Source organism: Oryctolagus cuniculus, chromosome Y (genome assembly GCF_051225735.1).
Source record: "Oryctolagus cuniculus isolate XC-2025 breed Fujian yellow rabbit chromosome Y, ASM5122573v1, whole genome shotgun sequence".
NCBI lineage: Eukaryota > Metazoa > Chordata > Mammalia > Lagomorpha > Leporidae > Oryctolagus > Oryctolagus cuniculus.
The window spans coordinates 8,180,117-8,205,424 of record NC_142889.1 but is presented as its reverse complement, the minus strand read 5'-3'; positions in this window follow the sequence as shown (position 1 = coordinate 8,205,424).

Below are 25,308 nucleotides of genomic sequence, written 5' to 3'. Positions count from 1 at the left end.
GAGACTGTGAAAAAAGAGACGGTGGGGGAGAGAACTCACGGAATTCACGTGAGCACTCTCCAGAGACGCTACAATTCCGTAACTTTGGCAACCCAGTGGGAGACTGAAGGAGAATTTGAGCCCACTCTAAGGGCCGAACAGATTCCCTGTGTGGTCCTTGGGAAAGAGCTTCTGATCTCTGGCTCCTGTGGGTATATCATTTGCCTGCTAACTACCTCCAACTTTGTTCAGCTGTGCAGAATAACTTCCCTGTTGAATCAAAAAAAAAAAGAGAGAGAGAGAGAGGTTTACCACGCCTAACCTGGGAGTGTCACCTTTGGCACACCAAACAGAGCTCTCAGGCCACACCCATCTCAAGCCCTAAGGCTCCATCAAAAACAGATAGTCCACTTAATCTAGAGTCATAGTATAACAAGAAAAAGCACCACAGTGAAGAAACCAAATATCTCCAATATGACAAATAACAAACGCAAAAACCAAGGTAATAAAAACAAGGAAGTCACCATGAAGCCCTCAAATGAAAAAGACACCCCAATTCAAGATTATGAGGATGATGAGATAGAAGAAATGCAAGAAGCAGATCTCAAAAAATTGATAAGAACATTAAGAAGTTCTCAAAAACAAATTCTTGAACTACAGAAATCCTTAATGGACAAGATAGAAAATCTCTCTCGTGAAAATGAAATATTAAGGAGGAATCAAAATGAAACGAAACAACTAGTACAACAGGAAACTGGGATAGTGACTGAAGTGAAGAATTCAATAGATCAAATGAAAAACACAATAGAGAGCCTTACAAACAGAATGGGAGAAGCAGAAGAGAGAATATCGGACTTAGAAGACAGAGAACAGGAAAGGATACAGTCAGACCAAAGAAAAGAAGAGGAAATTAGGAATCTAAAACATATTGTCGGGAATCTTCAGGATACTATTAAAAAACCCAACATTCGGGTTCTAGGAGTTCCTGAAGGCATGGAGAGGGAGAAAGGATTAGAAGGCCTTTTTAGTGAGATATTAGCAGAAAATTTCCCAGGTTTGGAGAAGGACAGAGACATCCTAGTACAGGAAGCTCACAGAACCCCTAATAAACATGACCAAAAGAGACCCTCACCAAGGCACGTTGTAATTAAACTCTCCACAGTGAAACATAAAGAAAAGATCCTAAAATGTGCAAGAGAGAAACGTCAGATTACTCTCAGAGGATCTCCAATCAGACTCACAGCTGACTTCTCATCAGAAACTCTACAAGCTAGGAGGGAATGGCAAGATATAGCCCAGGTACTAAGAGAGAACAACTGCCAGCCCAGAATATTATATCCTGCAAAGCTATCATTTGTGAATGAAGGTGAAATAAAGACTTTTCATAACAAACAGAAATTGAAAGAATTTGTTGCCACTCGTCCAGCCCTGCAAAAGATGCTTAAAGATGTGTTACACTCAGAAACAAAGAAACACGGTCATCAATATGAAAGAAGGTAAAGGAAGGAAACCAAGGAAGGAAAGCTCACAGCAAAAGATCACAGGGAATTCAAAGCATATATTAGAACTTATCTTTGGCAAATGGCAGGGCAAAGTTACCACTTATCATTAGTCACATTGAACGTTAATGGCCTGAACTGTCCAGTTAAAAGACACCGTTTGGCTGATTGGGTTAAAAAACAAAACCCATCTATTTGCTGCTTACAAGAAACACATCTTTCCAACAAAGATCCATACAGACTGAAAGTGAAAGGCTGGAAAAAGATATACCATGCCAACAGAAATGAAAAAAGAGCAGGCGTAGCCATCTTAATATCAGACACCATAAACTTTACCACAAAAACCATTAAGAGAGACAAAGAGGGACACTACATAATGATTAAGGGATCAATTCAACAGGAAGATATAACAATTATCAATGTATATGCACCTAACTACAGGGCACCGGTTTATCTAAAAGATTTGTTAACGGACTTAAAGGGAGACTTAGACCCCAATACAATAGTACTGGGGGACTTCAATACTCCACTCTCAGAAATAGACAGATCAATAGGACAGAAGATCAACAAGGATACAGTAGATTTAAACGACACTATAGCCCAAATGGATCTAACAGATATATACAGAACTTTCAATCCTACAGCTAAAGATTATACATTCTTCTCAGCAGTACATGGAACCTTCTCTAGGATTGACCACATACTAGGCCATAAAGCAAGTCTCAGCAAATTCAAAAGAATTAGAATCATACCATGCAGCTTCTCAGACCATAAAGGAATGAAGTTGGAAATGAACAACTCAGGAATCCCTAGAGCATACGCAAACACATGGAGATTGAACAACATGCTCCTGAATGAACAATGGGTCATAGAAGAAATCAAAAGAGAAATCAAAAACTTTCTGGAAGTCAATGAGGATAACAGCACAACATACCAAAACTTATGGGACGCGGCAAAAGCAGTGTTAAGAGGAAAGTTTATATCAATAGGTGCCTACATCAAGAAATTGGAAAGGCACCAAATAGATGAGCTTTCTATTCACCTCAAGGATCTAGAAAACCTACAGCAAACCAGACCCAAATCTAGTAGGAGAAGAGAAATAATTAAAATCAGAGAAGAAATCAACAGGATTGAATCAAGAAAAACATTACAAAAAATCAGCCAAACGAGGAGCTGGTTTTTTGAAAAAATAAACAAAATTGACACCCCGTTGGCCCAACTAACTAAAAAAAGAAGAGAAAAGACCCAAATCAATAAAATCAGAGATGAAAAAGGAAATGTAACAACAGACACCACAGAAATAAAAAGAATCATCAGAAATTACTACAAGGACCTGTATGCCAGCAAACAGGGAAACCTATCAGAAATGGATAGATTCCTGGACACATGCAACCTACCTAAATTGAACCAGGAAGACATCGAAAACCTAAACAGACCCATAACTGAAACAGAAATTGAAACAGTCATAAAGGCCCTCCCAACAAAGAAAAGCCCAGGACCAGATGGATTCACTGCTGAATTCTACCAGACATTTAAAGAAGAACTAACTCCAATTCTTCTCAAACTATTCAGAACAATTGAAGAAGAGGGAATCCTCCCAAATTCTTTCTATGAAGCCAGCATCACCTTAATTCCTAAGCCGGGAAAAGATGCAGCACTGAAAGAGAATTACAGACCAATATCCCTGATGAACATAGATGCAAAAATCCTCAATAAAATTCTCGCCAATAGAATGCAACAACACATCAGAAAGATCATCCACCCAGACCAAGTGGGATTTATCCCTGCTATGCAGGGATGGTTTAATGTGCGCAAGACAATCAATGTGATACACCACATTAACAGACTGCAGAAGAAAAACCATATGATTCTCTCAATAGATGCCGAGAAAGCATTTGATAAAATACAACACCCGTTCATGATGAAAACTCTAAGCAAACTGGGTTTGGAAGGAACATTCCTCAATACAATCAAAGCAATCTATGAAAAACCCACAGCCAACATCCTATTGAATGGGGAAAAGTTGGAAGCATTTCCACTGAGATCTGGTACCAGACAGGGATGTCCACTCTCACCACTGCTATTCAATATAGTTCTGGAGGTTCTAGCCAGAGCTATTAGGCAAGAAAAAGAAATTAAAGGGATACAAATTGGGAAGGAAGAACTCAAACTATCCCTCTTTGCAGATGACATGATCCTTTATTTAGGGGACCCAAAGAACTCTACCAAGAGACTATTGGAACTCATAGAAGAGTTTGGCAAAGTAGCAGGGTGTAAAATCAATGCACAAAAATCAACAGCCTTTGTATACACAGACAATGCCATGGCTGAGGAAGAAATTCTAAGATCAATCCCATTCACAATAGCTACAAAAACAATCAAATACCTTGGAATAAACTTAACCAAGGACGTTAAAGATCTCTACGATGAAAATTACAAAACCTTAAAGAAAGAAATAGAAGAGGATACCAAGAAATGGAAAAATCTTCCATGCTCATGGATTGGAAGAGTCAATATCATCAAAATGTCCATTCTCCCAAAAGCAATTTATAGATTCAATGCAATACCAATCAAGATACCGAAGACCTTCTTCTCAGATCTGGAAAAACTGGTGCTGAAATTTATATGGAGGCACAAGAGACCTCGAATAGCTAAAGCAATCTTGTACAACAAAAACAAAGCCGGAGGCATCACAATACCAGATTTCAGGACATACTACAGGGCAGTTGTAATCAAAACAGCATGGTACTGGTACAGAAACAGACGGATAGACCAATGGAACAGAATTGAAATACCAGAAATCAACCCAAACATCTACAGCCAACTTATATTTGATCAAGGATCTAAAACTAATTCCTGGAGCAAGGACAGTCTATTCAATAAATGGTGCTGGGAAAATTGGATTTCCACGTGCAGAATCATGAAGCAAGACCCCTACCTTACACCTTACACAAAAATCCACTCAACATGGATTAAAGACCTAAATCTACGACCTGACACCATCAAGTTACTAGAGAACATTGGAGAAACCCTTCAAGATATTGGCACAGGCAAAGAGTTTCTGGAAAAGACCCGGGAGGCACAGGCAGTCAAAGCCAAAATTAACTATTGGGATTGCATCAAATTGAGAAGTTTCTGTACTGCAAAAGAAACAGTCAGGAGAGTGAAGAGACAACCGTCAGAATGGGAAAAAATATTTGCAAACTATGCAACAGATAAAGGGTTAATAACCAGAATCTACAAAGAGATCAAGAAACTCCACAAAAACAAAACAAGCAACCCACTTAAGAGATGGGCCAAGGACCTCAATAGACATTTTTCAAAAGAGGAAATCCAAATGGCCAACAGGCACATGAAAAAATGTTCAAGGTCATTAGCAATCAGGGAAATGCAAATCAAAATCACAATGAGGTTCCACCTCACCCCGGTTAGAATGGCTCACATTCAGAAATCTACCAACAACAGATGCTGGCGAGGATGTGGGGAAAAAGGGACACTAACCCACTGTTGGTGGGAATGCAAACTGGTCAAGCCACTATGGAAATCAGTCTGGAGATTCCTCAGAAACCTGAAGATAACCCTACCGTTCGACCCAGCCATCCCACTCCTTGGAATTTACCCAAAGGAATTTAAATTGGCAAACAAAAAAGCGGTCTGCAGCCTAATGTTTATTGCAGCACAATTCACAATAGCCAAGACCTGGAACCAACCTAAATGCCCATCAACGGTAGACTGGATAAAGAAATTATGGGATATGTACTCTTTAGAATACTATACTGCAGTAAGAAACAACGAAATCCAGTCATTTGCAACAAAATGGAGGAATCTGGAACACATCATGCTGAGTGAAATAAGCCAGTCCCAAAGGGACAAATACCATATGTTCTCCCTGATCGGTGACAACTGACTGAACACCAAAAAGGAAACCTCCTGAAGTGAAAGGGACACTATGGGAAACGGTGACTTGATCAGCATAGCCCTGACTGTTAATGAACAACTTAATACATTATCCCTCTTAGTAGTTTTTTTGTCTGTTCTACTTAATATGACTGATTTAATTCTGTAATTAATACACAGTTATTCTTAAGTGTTGAAATTTAACTGAAATGTGATCCCTGTTAAACATAAGAGTAGGAATAAGAGAGGGAAGAGATATATAATTTGGGACATGCTCAAGCTGACTTGCCCCAAATGGTAGAGTTAGAAACATACCAGGGGACTCCAATTTAATCCCATAAAGGTGGCATGTACCAATGCCATCTCACTAGTCCAAGTGATCAATTTCAGTTCGCAATTGATCATAATGAAAGGACTAAGAGTCAAAGGGAGCACATAAGCAAGTCTAGTACCTGCTAACACTAACCGATAGAATAAATAAAGGGGAGAGTGATCCAACATGGGAAGTGAGATACTCAGCAGACTCATAGAATGGCAGATGCCCTAAATAGCACTCTGGCCTCAGAATCAGCCCTAAAGGCATTCAGATCTGGCTGAAAAGCCCATGAGAGTATTTCAGGCATGGAAAGCCAAGACACTCTGGCAAAAGATCTCTGTGAGTGAGATCTCAGTGGAAAGAACAGGTCTTCAAAGAAGGAGGTACCTTTCTCTGAAGGGAGGAGAGAACCTCCACTTTGACTATGACCTTGTCTAAACAAGATAAGAATCGGAGAACTCAAGGGGCTTCCATAGCCTTGGAAACTCATGACTGGAGCATAGGGAGATTACTGATGCCATAGACAGGAGTGTCAATTGGTAAAGTCAACAACAGGAGTCACTGTGCACTTACTCCTCATGTAGGATCTCTGTCCGTAATGTGCTGTGCATTGAGATTTAAAGCTATAACGAGTACTCAAATAATATATTTCACTTTGTGTTTCTATGGGGGTGCAAACTGTTGAAATCTTTACTTAATGCATACTAAATTGATCCTCTGTAAAAAAAAAAAAAAAAAGAAAAAAAAAAAAAAAAAAAGAAAAGAAACTATCAACTCCCAACTTGACTCTTACTGGGATTAAACATGACAATAGGTCTGATCTGATTTCATCATCATTAAAAAAAATCATCTATTATTTTTCACTTTATGTTTCTGTGTGGGAGCAAACTGTTGAAATCCTTACTTAATGTATACTAAGCTGATCTTCTGTATATTAAGATAATCGAAAATGAATCTTGATGTGAATGGAAGGAGAGAGGGAGTGGGAAAGGGGAGGGTTGTGGGTGGGAGGGACGGTATGGGGGGGAAGCCATAGTAATCCATTATTCGTACTTTGGAAACGTATATTCATTAAATAAAAGTTAAAAAAAAAAACTGAGGCCTTAAAAGACTCCTTAGTAGGCCAACTTTCATCAAATACTGTAAAAAATTAAAGAAAAATAAAAAGACAATAAACTCAAAAAAAAAAAAAAAAGAAAAGATGCAATGTTGAATTTTTTGAATTTGCTTAGACTTGCTTTGTGGCCTGGTGTATCATCTATTCTAGAGAAAGTTCCATGTAGTGATGAGTAGAATGTGTTTTATGCAACTGTGTGGTAAAGAGTTCTGTAGATATCTGGGTCTATTTGGTCTATAGTGTCAAAAGACTCCACTGTTTCATTGCTGAATTTCTGTCTGGTTCATCTGTCCATTGATGGAAATGGAGTTTTGAAGTACCCCATTACTATTGTATTAGACTTTATGTCTCTCTTTAGGTCCATTAACATTTCTTTCATGTAGCCAGTTACCCTGAAATTGAGTGCATATCCACTTATTACAGCCACATCTTCTTGTTGAATTGATCATTTAATCATTACATATTGCCATCCTTCATCTCTTTGAACAGTATTTATGTTAAGGTCTATTTTGTCTATTTTTATGATAAAAACACCAGCTCTTTTTTGGCTTCTGTTAGCTTGGACTAAGTTCTTCCCATGCTTTCTATTTTTTTTTTTCTGTGTGTATTTTGCTGATAAGATGCATTTCTCATAGGAAAATACATGGATCTTATTTTTTAATCTATTCAGCCAGTCTGTACTTTTAACTGGAGAATTGAGGCCATTTGGAATCAAGGTGACTATTGATAAATAGGGACTTGGCCCTACCACTTTTCCGCAAGTATTCCTATACAAAAACAATCAAATTCCTTGGAATCTTTTTGTTTTCTCATTCTTCCATATTGATGGCTATCTTTCTGTGTTTCTGTATGCAGCACTTCTTAGGCATATTTGTGGGGCTAGGTGAATGTCAATAAACTTTTTCAATTTCTGTTTGCTTTGGAAGGCTTTATTTCACTTTCTTTCTAAGTGCAAGCTTTGTGGGGTGCAGTATTTTGGATATATAGGATTTTTCTTTAAGATTTGCACTATATCTTGCCATGCACTTCTGGCCTGTAGGGTTTCTGATGAGAAGTCAGTTGTGAGTCTAATTGGAGATCATGTGTAAGTAATCTGGAATTTCTCTCATGCACATTTTAGAATGTTTTCTTCATTTTTTATGGAAAGTTTGACTACAATGTATCATAGTGAGGATTTATTCTGGTCATGTCTGTTAGGAGTTCTGTGTGCTTCCTGTACTTGTACGTATCTTTGTTTTTCCAAATTGGGGAGTTTTTCTGTAATTATTTAAATAGGCTTTCTAGTCCATTCTGTATTTTCACACCTTCATGAACTAGTAAGGCCCATATTTTGGATTGTTTGATAATATCCCATAGATCTCCACCAATGTTTTTAAGTTTTGTTTCCTTATTTTTTTTTGCTTTTTGTCTGACTATACAATTTCCAATGATTTATCTTTCAGATATTTTTTCTTCTATCTCACCAAATTTGCTGTTAATGTTTTCCATCACATTTTTTATTTGATGTGGTGATTTTTTAATTTTTAACATTTCAGTTTTATTTATCTTCAAAATCTCAATTTCATAGGACAATTTTCAATCATGTCATGTATGGTTTTTTATCTTATGAATTTGCTTCATATCAGTTTTGGGAAGCCTATGATTATTTTTTAATTCCAATCTCTTCATCTTAGCATTCTAATATTAAAATGTTGTATTCTTCTAGGGGGCTCATCATGTCTTCCCTATTCTTGTTACTTGAACTTCAGCACTTATCTTTTGGCATTTGTGGAATTGATTTTTTTTTTTGACAGACAGATTTAGACAGTGAGTGAGAGAGAGAGAGACAGAGAGAAAGGTCTTCCTTTTTCTATTGGTTCACACCCCAAATGGCTGCTATGGCAAGTGCATTGGGGATGGTGTGCTGTGCCAATCTGAAGCCAGGAGTCAGGCACTTCCTCCTGGTCTCCCATGTGGGTGCAAGGCCCAAGCACTTGGGCCATCCTCCACTGTGAAAATAGTTCAACACTGTTTAAAGTAACAGGTTGAAATGTGAAGTGTTACCTTAATCTTACTCTGAAAAGATATACCATGCCAACAGAAATGAAAAAAGAGTGGGCGTAGCCATCTTAATATCAGACAAAATAAACTTTAACACAAAAACTGTTCACAGAGACAAAGAGGGGCACTATATAATGACTAAGAGATGAATTCAACAGGAAGATATAATAATTATTAATGTATATGCACCTAAATACAGGGCACTGGTTTATTTAAAAGATTTGTTAAGGGACTTAAAGGGAGACTTAGACTCCAATACAGTAGTAATGGGGGACTCCAATACTCCACTCTCAGAAATAGACAGATCAACCAGACAGAAGATCACAGGGATACAGTAGCTTTAAAGGACACTATAGCCCAAATGGATCTAACAGATATCTACAGAACTTTTCATCCTACACAGAAAACATTTACATTCTTCTCAGCAGTGCATGTTGCCTACTCTAGGATTCACCACATACTGGACCATAAAGCAAGTCTCAACAAACTCAAAAGAATTAGAATCATACCATGCAGCTTCTCAGACAATAGTGGGATGAAGGTGGAATTTGGCAACTCAGGAATCCCTAGAACATATGCAAACACATGGAGATTGAACAACATGCTCCTGAATGAACACTGGGTCATTCAAGAAATCAAAAGAGAAATCAAAAACTTTCTGGAAGTAAATGAGGACCACAGAACAACATATCAAATTATGGGATACAGCAAAAGCAGTGTTAAGAGGAAAGTTTATAGCAATAGGTGCCTACATCAAGAAATTGGAAAGGCTCCAAATAAATGAGCTTTCAATTCATCTCAAGGATCTAGAAAATATGCTGCAAACCAGACCCAAATCTAGTAGGAGAAGAGAAATAATTAAAATCAGAGAAGAAATCAACAGGATTGAATCAAGAAAAACATTACAAAAAATCAGCCAAACGAGGGGCTGCTTTTTTGAAAAAATAAACAAAATTGACACCCCATTGGCCCAACTAACTAAAAAAAAGAAGAGAAAAGACCCAAATCAATAAAATCTGAGATGAAAAAGGATATGTAACAACAGACACCACAGAAATAAAAAGAATCATCAGAAATTACTACAAGGACCTGTATGCCAGCAAACAGGGAAACCTATCAGAAATGGATAGATTCCTGGACACATACAATCTACCTACACAGAACCATGAAGACATAGAAAACCTAAACAGACCCATAACTGAAACAGAAATTGAAACAGTAATAAAGGCCCTCCCAACAAAGAAAAGCCCAGGACCAGATGGATTCACTGCTGAATTCTACCAGATATTTAAAGAAGAAATTACTCCAATTCTTCTCAAACTATTCAGAACAATTGAAAAAGAGGGAATCCTCCCAAATTCTTTCTTTGAAGCCAGCATCACCTTAATTCCTAAGCTGGAAAAAGATGCAGCATTGAAAGAGAATTACAGACCAATATCCCTGATGAACATAGATGCAAAAATCCTCAATAAAATTCTCGCCAATAGAATGCAACAACACATCAGAAAGATCATCCACCCAGACCAAGTGGGATTTATCCCTGCTATGCAGGGATGGTTTAACGTGTGCAAAACAATCAATGTGATACACCACATTAACAGACTGCAGAAGAAAAACCATATGATTCTCTCAATTGATGCAGAGAAAGCATTTGATAAAATGCAACACCCGTTCATGATGAAAACTCTAAGCAAACTGGGTTTGGAAGGAACATTCCTCAGTACAATCAAAGCAATTCATGAAAAACACACAGCCAACACCCTAGTGAATGGGGAAATGTTGGAAGCATTTCCACTGAGGTCTGGTACCAAACAGGGATGCACACTCTCACCACTGCTATTCAATATAGTTCTGGAAGTTTTATCCAGAGCTATTAGGCAAGAAAAAGAAATTAAAGGGATACAAATTCGGAAGGAAGAACTCGATGATATGATTCTTTATTTAGGGGATCCAAAGAACTCAACTAAGAGACTACTGGAACTCATAGAAGAGTTTGGCAAAGTAGCAGGGTATAAAATCAATGCACAAAAATCAACAGCCTTTGTATACACAGGCAAAGCCATGGCTGAGAAAGAACTTCTAAGATCAATCCCATTCACAATAGCTACAAAAACAATGAAATACCTGGGAATAAACTGAACCAAGGATGTTAAAGATCTCTACGAGGAAAATTACAAAACCTTAAGGAAAGAAATAGAAGAGGATATCAAAAAATGGAAAAATCTTCCATGCTCATGGATTGGGAGAATCAATATCATCAAAATATCCATCCTCCCAAAAGCAATCTATAGATTAAATGCGATATCAATCAAAACACCAGACATTCTTCTCAGCCCTGAAAAAATGATGCTGGAATTCATATGGAGATGCAGGAGACCAAGAATAGCTAAAGCAATCTTGTACAACAAAAACAAAGCCGGAGGCATCACAATACCAGACTTCAGGACATACTACAGGGCAGTTGTAATCAAAACAGCATGGTACTGGCACAGAAACAGATGAATAGACCAATGGAACAGAATAGAAACACCAGAAATCAATGCAAACATCTACAACCAACTCATATTTGATCAAGGATCTAAAACCAATCCCTGGAGTAAGGACAGTCTATTCAACAAATGGTGCTGGGAAAACTGGATTTCCATGTGCAGAATCATGCAGCAAGACCCCTACCTTTTACCTTACACAAAAATGCACTCAACATGGATTAAAGACTTAAATCTACGACCTGACACCATCAAATTATTAGAGAACCTTGGAGACACCCTGCAAGATATAGGTGTACTTCAAAAGAAACAGTCAGGAAAGTGAAGAGGCAACCGACAGAATGGGAAAAAACATTTGCATACTATGCAACAGATAAACGGTCACACTTTCCTGATTGTTTTTTCTGCAGTACAGAAACTTCTCAATTTGATGCAATCCCAAATGTTAATTTTGGCTTTAATTGCCTGTGCTTCCAGCGTCTTTTCCAATAAGTCTTTGCCAGTACCTATATCTTGCAGGGTCAGTCAAATAAAAAGTCTGAGTAAGAGGAATTCTTCCCTACTGGGGCATTTGCATTTACCTGCCTTGAACAGTGGCATTAGCTCTTCCTAGGTCTTAAGTGTCAGGATTCTGACTAGAACTATACCACTATCTCTTCTGAATATCTAACTTACTGAATCACTCTGCAGATTTTGGAACTAGAGCTTCCATAATCATGGGCCAGTGCCTCATAATCTCAGAATCTGTCTGTCTCTCTCTCCCTCCCTTTCTCCTCTTCCCACTTTGCTTCCCCCCGGAAGTCTTCAGAAAGCTCATGAAAAGTTCACATTTTGAAAAAAACTATGCATGTGTTTCTAAATTTTTGCAACAAATTAACATCTTTTAATTCTATTTGTTGCATACTTTCACAAGCCCTCTTGTGTGTCTAATATATATATATGTGTGTGTGTGTGTGTGTCTAATATATATATATATATCTATATGCATATATATATATGCATCTCACAGAAATTTTTGCAGGCATGATCCACCAGAGTATCTTAGAATTAGTGAGCAAGGGTCCAGCTTTGTGGTATAATGGTTAAAGCCACCTCGTGCAGCACTGGTAGCCATATGGGCAACATATTTTGTCCAAGCTGGTCCACTTCCAATACACCTGGGAAGAGCAGGAGGTGATGGCCCCAATTATTATATATTAATGTTAGCCATCACAAAACACACCAAACGCCAGAGTAAGGGAAAGGGTTTATTGGGGAACACCCTACAGACCGGAGTGATGGAGTGGTGAAGGAAACAGAGAAAGAGTATAAGACAGAGAGCCAGAGGAGAGGAGCTAGTGAGGAGAGAAGATAGAGAGAGAAGAGAGGAGGAGAGGAGAGCAGAGAGCAGGAGAGGAGAGCTAAGAGAGCAGGAGGGAAGAGCCAAGAGCCAAGAGAGCACGTGTTCAGGAGCAGGCCTTTTTAAAACTTTGCCTGAGGGTGGGCAGGGAAGCAGGAGCATCGAATCCCATTAGGATGGGGGTGGAGCCTGGCTCAGGTAGCTGGGCCATGTGGCCACCTGGCTAAAACTGCACCAGTTTCCTAACATTCCCCCCTTCTGTTTTTTATAAAGCAGGATTTGTACGGGGTTACATTAGTCCCAAAAGTCCAGGAGTGGTAGAGGGATGATGATCTGTCTTTAGAGCTACTTCCTGCTGACATGGGGCAACAATGTACTCTTCACTGGCATGGGGCAATATCTCAACCCACTGTCTCCTTGGTGGGGAGCTGGGCATATTCCCGTAGCAGCATTAGGTTGACCGCCTGGTTGTTGAAGGCCTTCATTTGTTCCACTATAACCTGCTGTAGACACTTAGACACTGTAATATAAAAGACAGGGTGAGAATAGTAACCAATGATCCTAAGAGTAACATTAACCAGGTAATAAGAGGATTTTATAGAGAGGAAAAAGAAGGGGTCTCTGGGCCCTTGTTTGATGGATGTGGCTTAAAGCTGATTCCAGGCAAGACTGGGAGAAAGGCCACTCATCTTTTGAGGGTAGAGGGGTTTGTCTGCAGAGAAATTTTGAACAATCATACAACATTAAGTGGGGAAGAGGACTATCAGTACACACAGGTTGGGACAGTAGAGCCATTGGTGGTAGAGTAGAGGTTATGATTACAAAGGAATAAGGCTCAAGTGGGCTAGATACAGAGGACAGAGTTGTTAGAGAACCTAAGAAAGGTGTTGTCTAAGCTACAAATAAGTTTTCTGATTGAGAGGCAAATAGAACCTGATGGAAGGGGCTTGATAAAAATCTTGTGGGATTCAAGGCCTTGTAAATTAAGATGCCCAGACTTATTTATCTCTTCACATAGGGTACATCCTAAGGGAGGTGTGAACCTCCTTGAGGAAGGCACCCTGTTGACTTTCATTACCTAGGTGGCCTGGGAGGAGAGCTGGCCAGGTAAAGGCAGGTGGCATCTCTAACAGGAAATTTACAGTTCTGCCTGCAATGTTACTGACCCTGGTTGGCTGTCCCCTCAGCTGCAGTGGTCACTTTGGAAGCTGGGCTGAGTGAAGGGCTTTTCAGCTTAGAGCCAATAAGATCTGTGGCTCTGACCTGGATATCCTTTGACTCCAGGGCAGGTCCATTTCCAGGGATCCAACTCTTGGCTAGCAGAGCTGCCAGGGCTCTTCACAAGCTGACTTCTGCTGAAGACCAGGCTTACCACATTGAAAGCCACTGCAGTGGACTGGCCTGTTGGGTCTCGTTGAGGGCAGATCACTGTACAGAACAGTCATTAATAGGCCTGCCACCCATCTCTACATTTCTGATGCTTTCTTTTCCTCCTGGTTTTTGTTAAAGCAGGCCAGAGGATGCAAGTCAAGGGGGTGCTCAGGTCACATCTCTAATTGTCTGTGGCCTAAACTAGAAGTGTATAGTCACAGGCATGTTATATAGTAGTTTATTTTTAGGTAGACAATGCCCATGAGGAAAGCTATGTCCTTATTTTAAAGTTTACTTTTCTGAAAGGGAGGTCTTTTCTATTTACTGTTTAATTTTCTGATGGTGAAGTAAATCTAGCTATGAAATTATCATTTAAGTTCTAATTTTGGCTATGCTATTACAGAAAAATGTTAGCCCACCTCTTTTATAAGATCTAAAATCAAATTTTGCATCTTAGGGAGTCCTTCAGGATAAAATTAGTTTCCTATCTTGAAGAGAACAGAGAAATGACAGAACAAGTTGGCCTTAGAATAGAGAAATGGGGGTGCCAGTCTCAGATTGCTTACTGACAACAGCAATATCACATGAAAACTTAGAAAACAGTTTTAACCCTTAGATAACAACTTAAGAAAACATTTACTAGAAGGTCCAATGCCTTCCATAAATATTAAAAATACATATTTGGAAACATCTCTTAAATATCTAACTTGATGTAGCTTGTTTAACCAAACTTAAGCACAAGCATATAAAATGTCTTTAGTTTCTTTCCACAAACAAAATTGAAACATCTGAAACAGAGATTCAGGTCACATGAATTAAAATATATCTTTGAATAATTTTAGCTATTTAAATTTATGGACAATCTTTTATCTATAAGCCAATTAAAAATAAAACTCAATAAATTTTCCCATGCAGACATACAATACGTATTATACAACATAATAGACCAATATAGCAGTTTTAATAGCTTTTTTTAAAAAATCTAACTTCTGTTTGTAAATTACCAGTTGATTTGAATTACTTTTTGTTTTTAATAACCTCAGTTAGCCATACTTTCAGTTGGTGCCTTTAATACATTATTGGCTTCATCTGTTTACAGAGCCATCCCAAAATACTGTATACAATAGAAGTGGCTGGGAAATTTTCATGAGAACCTATAGGACAGCTAAACACAGAACCCATAATGCTTTAGTTTTATGAGCAACAAATCTGATATATAAAATTGTGGATGACAATAGACTCTAAGTTACCACATTTAAAATTATAAACTCATTAACCAACAAGAGGCACTTGCTTACTTCACACAGTATTTTTTTGAGAGCACCTGTAGGATTTTACAAATCATTTAACCCTTTAGGCCTCTGGGGCTTTCTCATTAACATAACTATCATGTCTAGTAACACAAGATCATTAGACTTCTTAATTCTCAGACATTTGTATCAATAGCATTTTATATTATAGAAACTTAAAATTTAGCACTACTTCACATCTTGACAGACTTCTAATATAATCAAATAGCCCTATTAGTTGGTGTCTCCACAAGATGAGAGACAAAGGTCCCTTGTTTTTTTCAGTTGGGCCCGAAATGGAAAAACCAAAGTCCAAAATTCACTGGAAATTTCAGAGTCCAAATTCTTTGAAACTCGATTTTTTGAATGCCTGTCAAGAATGCCAAGAAGGCTCAAAATCCAAAATATCTGGTTGAAATAAGATTCTTTAAAATCATGACATAATATAGATCAAATTTGATCATTGTTACAAGGTGATTATTTAATGTTTGAAAATAAGCACATATTTAAATAACCCATAGCTCTTAATAAAAATTCAGCTGTTTTCAAACAATTAGAATTTAGCCGGCGCCGCGGCTCACTAGGCTAATCCTCCGCCTAGCGGCGCCGGCACACCGGGTTCTAGTCCCGGTCGGGGCGCTGGATTCTGTCCCGGTTGCCCCTCTTCCAGGCCAGCTCTCTGCTGTGGCCAGGGAGTGCAGTGGAGGATGGCCCAGGTGCTTGGGCCCTGCACCCCATGGGAGACCAGGAAAAGCACCTGGCTCCTGGCTCCTGCCATCGGATCAGCGCGCTGCGCCGGCCACAGCGCGCCGGCCGCGGCAGCCATTGGCCGCGGCAGCCATTGGAGGGTGAACCAACGGCAAAGGAAGACCTTTCTCTCTGTCTCTCTCTCTCACTGTCCACTCTGCCTGTCAAAATAAAAAAATAAAAAAAAAAAACAATTAGAATTTAACAGACATCAAGAGAATAGATTACTTTAACTAATTGCTTTAACAGAGAATCAGATTTTAACTTTACAGTAAAGAGGAATAGATTAGTATACTTGTGATGTTTTTCATCTGCCAATGTCCTTGATTTAATTTTGAAATAACCCATTAAAAATGTTCAGAGTAAGAGTAAGGTAACACATCAAATTTCAGCCTGTTACTTTAAACAGTGTTGAACTATTTTCACAGACAGTTTATAAACTAACCCAAATAGTTTTTTATAGAATATAACATGTTGAGCATACAAAAGTTTACATTTAGACACATTTTCCATTTGCCTGTACCCAATTTAAATTAGCAGTTACACATAAATGACTTAGGATGCTGATATATTTTTATCTGAATTTAACTGAAATTAAAATTATATTCATCTAAAACAAGTACTAATTACCCATTGCTGTTTCATTGAGAACTGAATACCCAGAAACCTGTTAAAATAAATTGCAAAAATAAGTTCAGCAAGTTACATAGCAATATTTTCAAAGGTAGTGATCTTCCTAGATTCAAAGAAAAATTAGTTACAGTGGGCCAGATCCATGCAGGAAACCTGATCCTCCTGTCTGGCTTGCTCATGATAAAACAAAAGGAGCCATCAGACAGGTGGGATATCTAATTTGTTTCTCAATAAGCAGGGAGCCCAAAAGGATGGAATTACCACTCCCTTGCTATTCTTATGGTAAGACTGGGAAAAGAGAGGGACAAAAGACCAGTTGGAGACCATGGAGACAGCCATTCCCAAACCGATGATAAGACAGAGAGAGTAGACTTTGGGCCAGGACCAGTTCTAATATAAAATTCCTAGGTGGGAGGAGGAGATACAGTGAGTGGGGGTAGGAGCTAGGGAGAAAGTACACATGGGCAGAGAATGGCTTTGAGGAATAGATGAGCAAGGGGCTTGAGATAGGACAGAAGAGATTGACACCACCCCCTGGAATTCAGCAGGAGGGGGAGGTGACGATGCAGCCAGGTGGATTCCACAGCTGTCTCGTGGGAGATAATTGAGCTAGAACTTCAGCCGCTGAGGCCTCAGGAGGCAGCTGAGCCAGTGCCTGTAGATTGGAGCAATAAGGGGGAGGTTCATTAGCAGGATCAAAGGAGGTTGTGGTATTGGCGGTACCAAGGTTAGAGGTAAAAAATGAGATTTTCTGCTCAGGCCTCTGACTCCTAGTGTGAGTTTTAGAGACGAGAAGGACTTGAGTGTACAAGAAGTACACAGGGAAGGTTTAGTTTGAAGATAGGAAAAGGCTTGAACGTATGGAATCTCCTTCCATTTTCCTGAATGCTCATGGGAGTGATAAAGATCTTATCAGGGTCAAACTACTCTGACTTCCGATCCCTCAGGGTCAAATGCACCACATGGAGGGGCCGCTTTTGAGGGCTGGGGCCAATTCGAGAGAGATCATCAGATGGAACGCAGTTAGAGTAAAGTTCCCATTGCGACCTGTAGAGTCAGATCTGTGGATTGCAAGGGTCCTTGCATCCCAGCAGTCTGACTAGAGAGAGAATATGGGAGCCAAAGGTGGGGTCGTCACCCAAGCACCTGCTGCAGCCCAGGGCCTCGCCTGTAAAGAGGCGAACAGAGATGGAGTCATCACTCGCACCCACTATTGCTTGGACACAGTGTCCGTAGAGGCTAAAGCCCTTAGTTAGGAGTTGTGGTGTTTGGCACTATGACCTTGGACGGAAGTAGAAAAGCCTCAGATGAATGTAGACAAGAGTAGACCACAACTCAGTAGACAAGTAGAGTTGCCGTGAGAGCTTCCCGTTCTGCGTCTTACCTCAAAATTTGGAAGGCTGACGTATGGATGGAGATTGCAGAGCGTTCAGTAGTGTGGAAGGAGTTCTGGAGGTGTGCTTTGTGACCAGCAGAAATCCAGGACCCCAGAGCACTGGGGGATGCTGGATTATAAATGTGAGGCTATCTGAGTCACAGCACCAATGTTATATATTAATGTCAGCCGTCGGAAAACACACCGAACACCAGAGTAAGGGAAAGGGTTTATTGGGGAACACCCAGCAGACTGGAGTGAAGTGGCGGCAGAGGAAAAAGAGAAGGAAACTATAAGACAGAGAAACAGAGAGGAGGGAGAAGAGAGACGAGAAGAGGAGACTAGAAAGCAGAACCAAGAGAGCGCAGGAGAGAAGAGCCAAGAGAGAAGAACCAAGAGCCAAGAGAGCGCATGTTCAGGAACAGGCCCTTTTAAAACTTTGCCCGAGGGCAGACAGGGAAGCAGGAGCATCAAATCCCATTAGGTTGGGGGTGGAGCCTGGCTCAGGTAGCTGGGCCATGTGGCCACCTGGCTAAAACTGCACCAGTTTCCTAACACCAATGATCGGATCCCTGCCCCACATGGGAGACCAAGACAAAGTTCCTGGCTCCTGGCTTCTGACTTCAGCATGGCCCAGTGCCAGCCATTGCGCTCATCTGGAAAGTGAATCAGCAGATAGATGATCTCTCTGAACCAGCAGATAGATGATCTCTCTCTTTGTGTCTCCCCCTCTCTCTAGAATTCTGCCTTTCAAAATAAATAAATATTTTTAAAAATTAATATAAAAACTTAAGCAGAAACACGCTATTCTTATAGTTTGAAAGTACATTCCCTGAGCTATTATTAGTTATGAAGAGAAGAACAATTATCTTATAGTGGAGAAAGCCAACAGAGAATTTAACTGAGTGATCAAGGTTGACATCACCAATGATAACCTATTAGCATCAGGAACCCCACAATATCATGCACTAAGGACACAGTATTATTTCTGTTATATTCATGCCAAAAATGCAATGTGCAATACTGGATTGGATTATTGTACAGAAAAACATGACATTAAAGGGAGAAGTACTACCATTTGGAAAATAATTTTTTAGTTATTAGTGTTGTAAAGGTTTTGAATTCCTGGTTTTGATCATCTTTACATGATAAGATAAGATGGTTAGATTGCCCAAGGCTGTATATAAGGGCATATGGCAATTCTTTGTAATATTTTTGCTAATGTTCTGTATATCTAAGGTTATTTCCAAAAAGAAGATAGATAAATATAACTGCCTTCCTGGAACTATTATCCTGATAGAAAAAATAAATAATAAGCATGATAACATAAGTTAAAAAACAAGTTAAATCCATCCTCTAAGGAAATATGATGATAACCTGGGTGATGTGCAGCAATAAACCTTCTCTGCAGTGAATATACAAATTCAGCTTCCTGTGCTTTTATCAGTTCTGTTTGCTCACTTGATTTGCTGCAGTGGTTCTGGTAGGAATCCTTGCTGCATTTTCCATGTTATTATGAATATCTGGAGTACTACAAAGTTTGAATAAGGTATAAAAAGGACATTGTCTCTGACTTCTCCACAACTTTCAGTTTCTGAAGTTGTTTCTGAAATGGATTGTCCTTTCCACTGCAACCCAGGAATATTGTCACTGAGAAGATTTCTTATTTATATTTTTTTAGAAAAAAATAAGGCACATTATTTAAAAAAAAAAGATTTACTTTAAGGCTGAGTTATAGAGAAGGAGAGGGATAGGCAGAAAGTCTTCTATTCACTGATTCTCTCCCCAGTTGGCCATAACAGTCAAGACTGGTCTAGACTGCAGTCAGGAGCCAGGAGCTTCTTTTGGGTCTTCCACGTTGGTGCAGCAAGAAAAACTCTTAAGCCATCTTCTGCTGATTTCACAGGCACATTAGCAGGGAATGGAGGATCTGGGATTGAAACTGGTGCCAGAACTGGCTACCTGCATTGCAGGTGGCAGCTTAACCTGATAAGCCACAGCACCAGTCCCAGTCTGATTACATACCAGGTCAGAAACAAATGCTTAATATTTTAGGTGAATCTGAGGTATGACAGAATGACACATGTATCATACACTGTCACTTTATTCAAATCTTGGAACTGACATACAGAATGAAATCTTCTTAAATTAATCTCAGATTTTAGATACTATCTGCCAGAACCTATGTGACGACAGTGCCTTTAGTGCCACTGTAACAATGATAGAATTCAAGTTCTTTGAAATGAGGATTAGTACCTGGAGATTACAAAATTAAACTCCTTTAAAAGTAATTCAAGTAAAAAGTCTCAGTTTAGAAAATCTGAAACTCAGCATTTCTATAAAAATAAGCCTCTTAAAAAGGATACCTGGTTTCATCTCAATGGGTTGGGCCATGTAATCTGTTTTGAGCCTGTCCTGTATGAAATGACAGACCAAAAATCCTAATAGGAGGCTTCTTTCAGGCGAGGTCGTATGACTGGGGAAGATTGAAAAGGTGCAGGACAGGTAGCTGTCAGAATGGGAGGAGCTGACAGAGGGGTAAGTTGTGTCCGTAGATTCCAAAATATTAGATTGAACTGAAAATTGTCAGGGGCCTTAGGCAGGCCTACTGATCACAAAGAGGCTTCCCCAGCCAAAGCCAAGATATCAGCTGGCCCACTGGAGCCTCCCACCTTGGCTAAAACATCCCAGGCAGTAGAATAAGAGAGAAGAAACTTGACTTTCTCACCTCCACCCTCCTGCCAGAAAGAAAATAGGTGAGCTGCCAACATGACAGCAGCCGTGGACTCAGACTCCAGATAGCCTGTTTGCTTCCTCTTGCTACTGCCCTCCTTGCAATCTGCTTTCCTTTCCCTCCTTCCAGCTCTTAGTGGCTTGGTGTAGCATGCCTGTTCACATATCTGAGAGTTCACTAGAGAGCCTAGTTCTAAAGGCTTCTGGTACCATCAGAGCCAGGGACGGGTCAGAGGAGGAGGAGGAAGGGAGAAACACACCTGGGATTATAGATGACAAAGCTGCTCCCCTGCTCACTAGCTGATGCTCAGACAGCGAAGGGTGTGCTGAACTGCACTGACTGGTCTCAATGACAGCCTGGCCCCTTCAGTGTTGCCTCATTTCTGTTGGAAGAGGGAGCTCCTTCCATACAGACCCACAGACACTTCTGTTCAGAGCGCTGCCTCTTGCTGGCTCCTTTTGCTTCAGCTCGGTCCTCCTGCTGATTAGGAAGAAACTGTACCAGTGGGGTGATGGGGGTCTAGAATTCTCAAAGGAGCAGCTTCATTTCTGTGGAAAATTTGTTTATCTGGCATATTAGTTTTCTGCCTTTTCCCAATCAATATAATCTCACAAGAAAAGTAAACGAGATATAAAGTGTCCATAATCACCATTTAAATGTTCATTGTAGAGGTTCTAGTTTTCCTCTAAGGATTTCCAAGCAGATCGAACACTAACCCTAGCAACAATCATTATTAGCAATCCAATCCAATTCGCGGATCATTTACTGAGGACATAGAGGTTGGGAGCAATGGATCTAAGTGAGGCAGTCCCTGTTGCCTTAAGGGCTCACAGTTTAAGGCTGAAGACTGGAAGTTCATGAATAATCAAGGTACAGAGATAATTTAGAAATCCCTGGCAGTGTTTTTGCCAGTAAGTCTTTGCCATAGAATTGTTGAGCAGAGGAATTCATAACTGGCAGAACTAAGAAGCCAATTTGAAATGTAGTCTTCTCTTGAGTGCCCACTGGTTGATTTTTCTGGCAATCATCTGTTGATGACTTGGATTACAGCAATGTAAGCATCTGAGCAAATACACCTTTTGGATGCTGGGGCTGCAAGCTCTTAGAGCCTTGTTTTTTGTGTTACTGATGTGCTTTATTTCCCCTACAAAAAATGTGAAAAATATCAAACCCTAGGCCCTTTCTGTCTCAGATCTGGAAATCATTCCAGGCTGGAGCTGAAGCACTGGGTTCAGCTGTGGACTGGCTTCCAGTTCCTGGGTTCCAATCTAGATTCCCCTCTAAGGGAAATACCCAATCTTGAGTAAATTACCCACTCCAGGGGCTTCAGTTTCTCTGGCAATAAAAAGTAAAGACAATTTATTTGGATGATTTTGAGAATATGAGATAATATTAAAGAATTGTATTCAGGTATGTCACAGTAGCTTGAGCCAGAGGCCTTCTGGGTTGTCCCTCCTTTCATGATGGAACTCAGGCCCAAAGATAACACAGAGCCTTATTACTCTATTCTGTCAATAGTTACTGCTCCTTTGGAGAGAGCTCTAGTGTTGGGACTTCAACAGTTTAATAATACTGATCCATCTGTATAGGAACAAAAAAGCAAATAGATGCCTAGGACTCCAGAGAGTTCAGGGTCCTGAAATGTTAGAAATGAGTTTTGCCCTTCCAGACAGCCAATTCTCTGAATGGTGGCCAGAGAGCTACTACCTCTATAGATTTGGCTAAGGACATCCATAACTTCCTGGGCCAGAAGTGGAGGCTGAAGGAAGGATAGGCTGGGTTAAGCTCTCCATGTGAAGACAGATTCTCAGGCCAGAAGGGAGACAGGTAGCTGGTGGTTTATGGGATAGTCAGCACCCACTCAGAGGGTTTCCACTGCCCAGGGAAGGAAAGCATAGAAGGCTTTTGCCCAAGGTACATGGTAGCTGTGTTAGGAACATGGCAATGGAAGCCAATATCCCCATATCCAAAACCCTAAGCCAAGGACTACACAATGGCAGTCATTGGGAACACCTTTGCGGGTTAGTAAATTCAGAGCCCACAGTTTGCTGAACTACTAGGTGCTTACCATCCTTGCAGCCTGGAACAACTTAAATGCATTTTGTTTTCCAGAAGTTATGGGTAAATCCTTGATGCACAAGCTATTCTGTATCTGTACTAACCTGAAGGGCACTCTAATAAATACCATATAGGATTCTATCCACTCTGCAAGAAAACCTATTGCATTCTTTATAAAATAATCATTCTGTTATTTAAAAGTTAAAAAACACACTAAACTACTGCTAAAATAAATATTATGCTTTTTCACACAACCTTCACTTTGCTTCACTAATTTATTTTGTAGATAACTGATACAAACAGCATTGCTAATTTGCATGCAGTTTGCCCAATATATAATGTGGGTAACATCATTAATTTAACAGCTATGATTCATTGCATGGGTATAGTTCAAATGTTAAACATACACTAGGTATCATATTTTAAAAACACTTATTATGTTATCTTAATTCCAGTTTAACTTTATGTACCTGAACTTTGGAAGGCTTTCTTTTCTTAAGCAGAATGCAGATCCCTAGCAATCCCTAGCAATCAGTTAAGAAGCATGAAGACGTGAACAGTGGGTATATATTATGTGAAACACTGATATATTAGTGCAACATATCTGCATAAATAAACCTGCTTTTTTTTCTCTATGCACTTGGTCCAGGAAAATTTTCCCTTCTCTGTTTGATTCTAAGGAGCAAATTTCCTTATGAATCTTTGTTTATAAACACTTGTAATGTGGTTGTGATTCTGTGTTTTGCACATCTTCACAGAAGAAAATACATAAATGTGACAATAATGTGTAAACTAAAACACTTGACATTGTCTTGTACAAATCCAAACTCCTTTTATATAATTATTTGTTTACTGCCCCTCCTTGGGAATAAGTAGCTGCTTAGTGATGACATCTGGTATTCCTTCAAGGATCAAGGAGAGAAGTGGTACCAGCAAAGTTAAGAATCTCATGACATTGAACCTGTTCTTTTTAAGTTTTATTTATTTATTTGAAATGTGAAGTTACAGAGGAGGAGAGGCAGAAGCAGAGAGTCTTCCATCTGCAAAAGAACACAGTGGCAGGAGCCTCTCACCACACCACCAAAAGAAAACAGAAGATTTTTGAAAACACAATTAATAAACTTGAAGTAGTTGGCATTTTAGTAACAAAATGCATGTTCCTTTCAAATTCACATGAAATATTTTTCTAAATATACTATGTGCTGGGAAAAATGTTCAAGATATAACACAAATCTTCTATCAAACACTTCCAGACCACAGAAATAGTGGAAACCCTTTCTTCCAAATATATGACTCCAACAAAATCTTGATACCAAAATTAGAAGAGAAAGCTATACAAAATGATAAATGTATATGCCAAACATATCTTTCAAAATTTTAAAAACTAGAAAATCAAATTCAGTGATACATAAAAATAATTTTAATTATATCCAAGTTGGTTTATTCTGAGAATGTAAGAAAATATTTATAAATCAATCAATATTACAGGCACTAAAAATCTGATAAGATACAAAATATATGTGGAATAATCATATCAACATCATATTAACCTCTAAGATATTAAGGAAAGTAACTTCCAAAAATCATAAAAAAAGTATCTACAACAAATCCACAGCAAATATATTTTAACACTATCATTTTAAAGTTATTTTATTTAAGCAATACAGCTTAATACAATCAATATATTACAGATCTGGGGACATTATGCTTCTCCTCCCCCATACATCTCTCTTCCACCCTTCTTTCTTCTTCCTCTTCCTTTCTCATTCTTATTATTTACAGAAATCAATTTTACAAACATTTTTAACTCATAATTAACCCTACACTAAGTAGAGAGTTCACTGACTAGTATGAAGAAAAAAGAAAAGATAAAAAAAGGAAACAAACTAATTAAAAATTGTTCATGGAATAGGCTGCTCAAAATCTTAGCATATCAAAGTGTCAGTTTTGCTCCTATAGATTACATTTTAGGAAATCAATTAATTGACACAGCACAGAGAGACCACATGTGTTTTTTGCTTTTGTGACTGGTTTATTTCACTAAAAATAATGGTTTTCAGTTGCATCCGCATTCTTGTAAATGAAATAATTTCATTTTTTACTGCTGTGTAGTATTCCATGGTGCACATATCCTATAATTTCTTTTTTTAGAAAACTTTTATTTAATAAATACAAATTTCAAAAGTACAGCTTTTGGGTTATAATGATTTTTCCGCCTGTAACATCCCTCCCACCCACAAACAATCCCATCTTCTACACCCTCTCCCATCTCATTCTTCATTAAGATTCACTTTTTTTAAGATTCACTTTTAATTATCTTTATATACAGAATGTATATATATATATACATATATGTATATCTTTATATGCAGAAGCATATCAACTTAGTATATACTAAGTAAAGATTTCAACAGTTTGCACCCACACA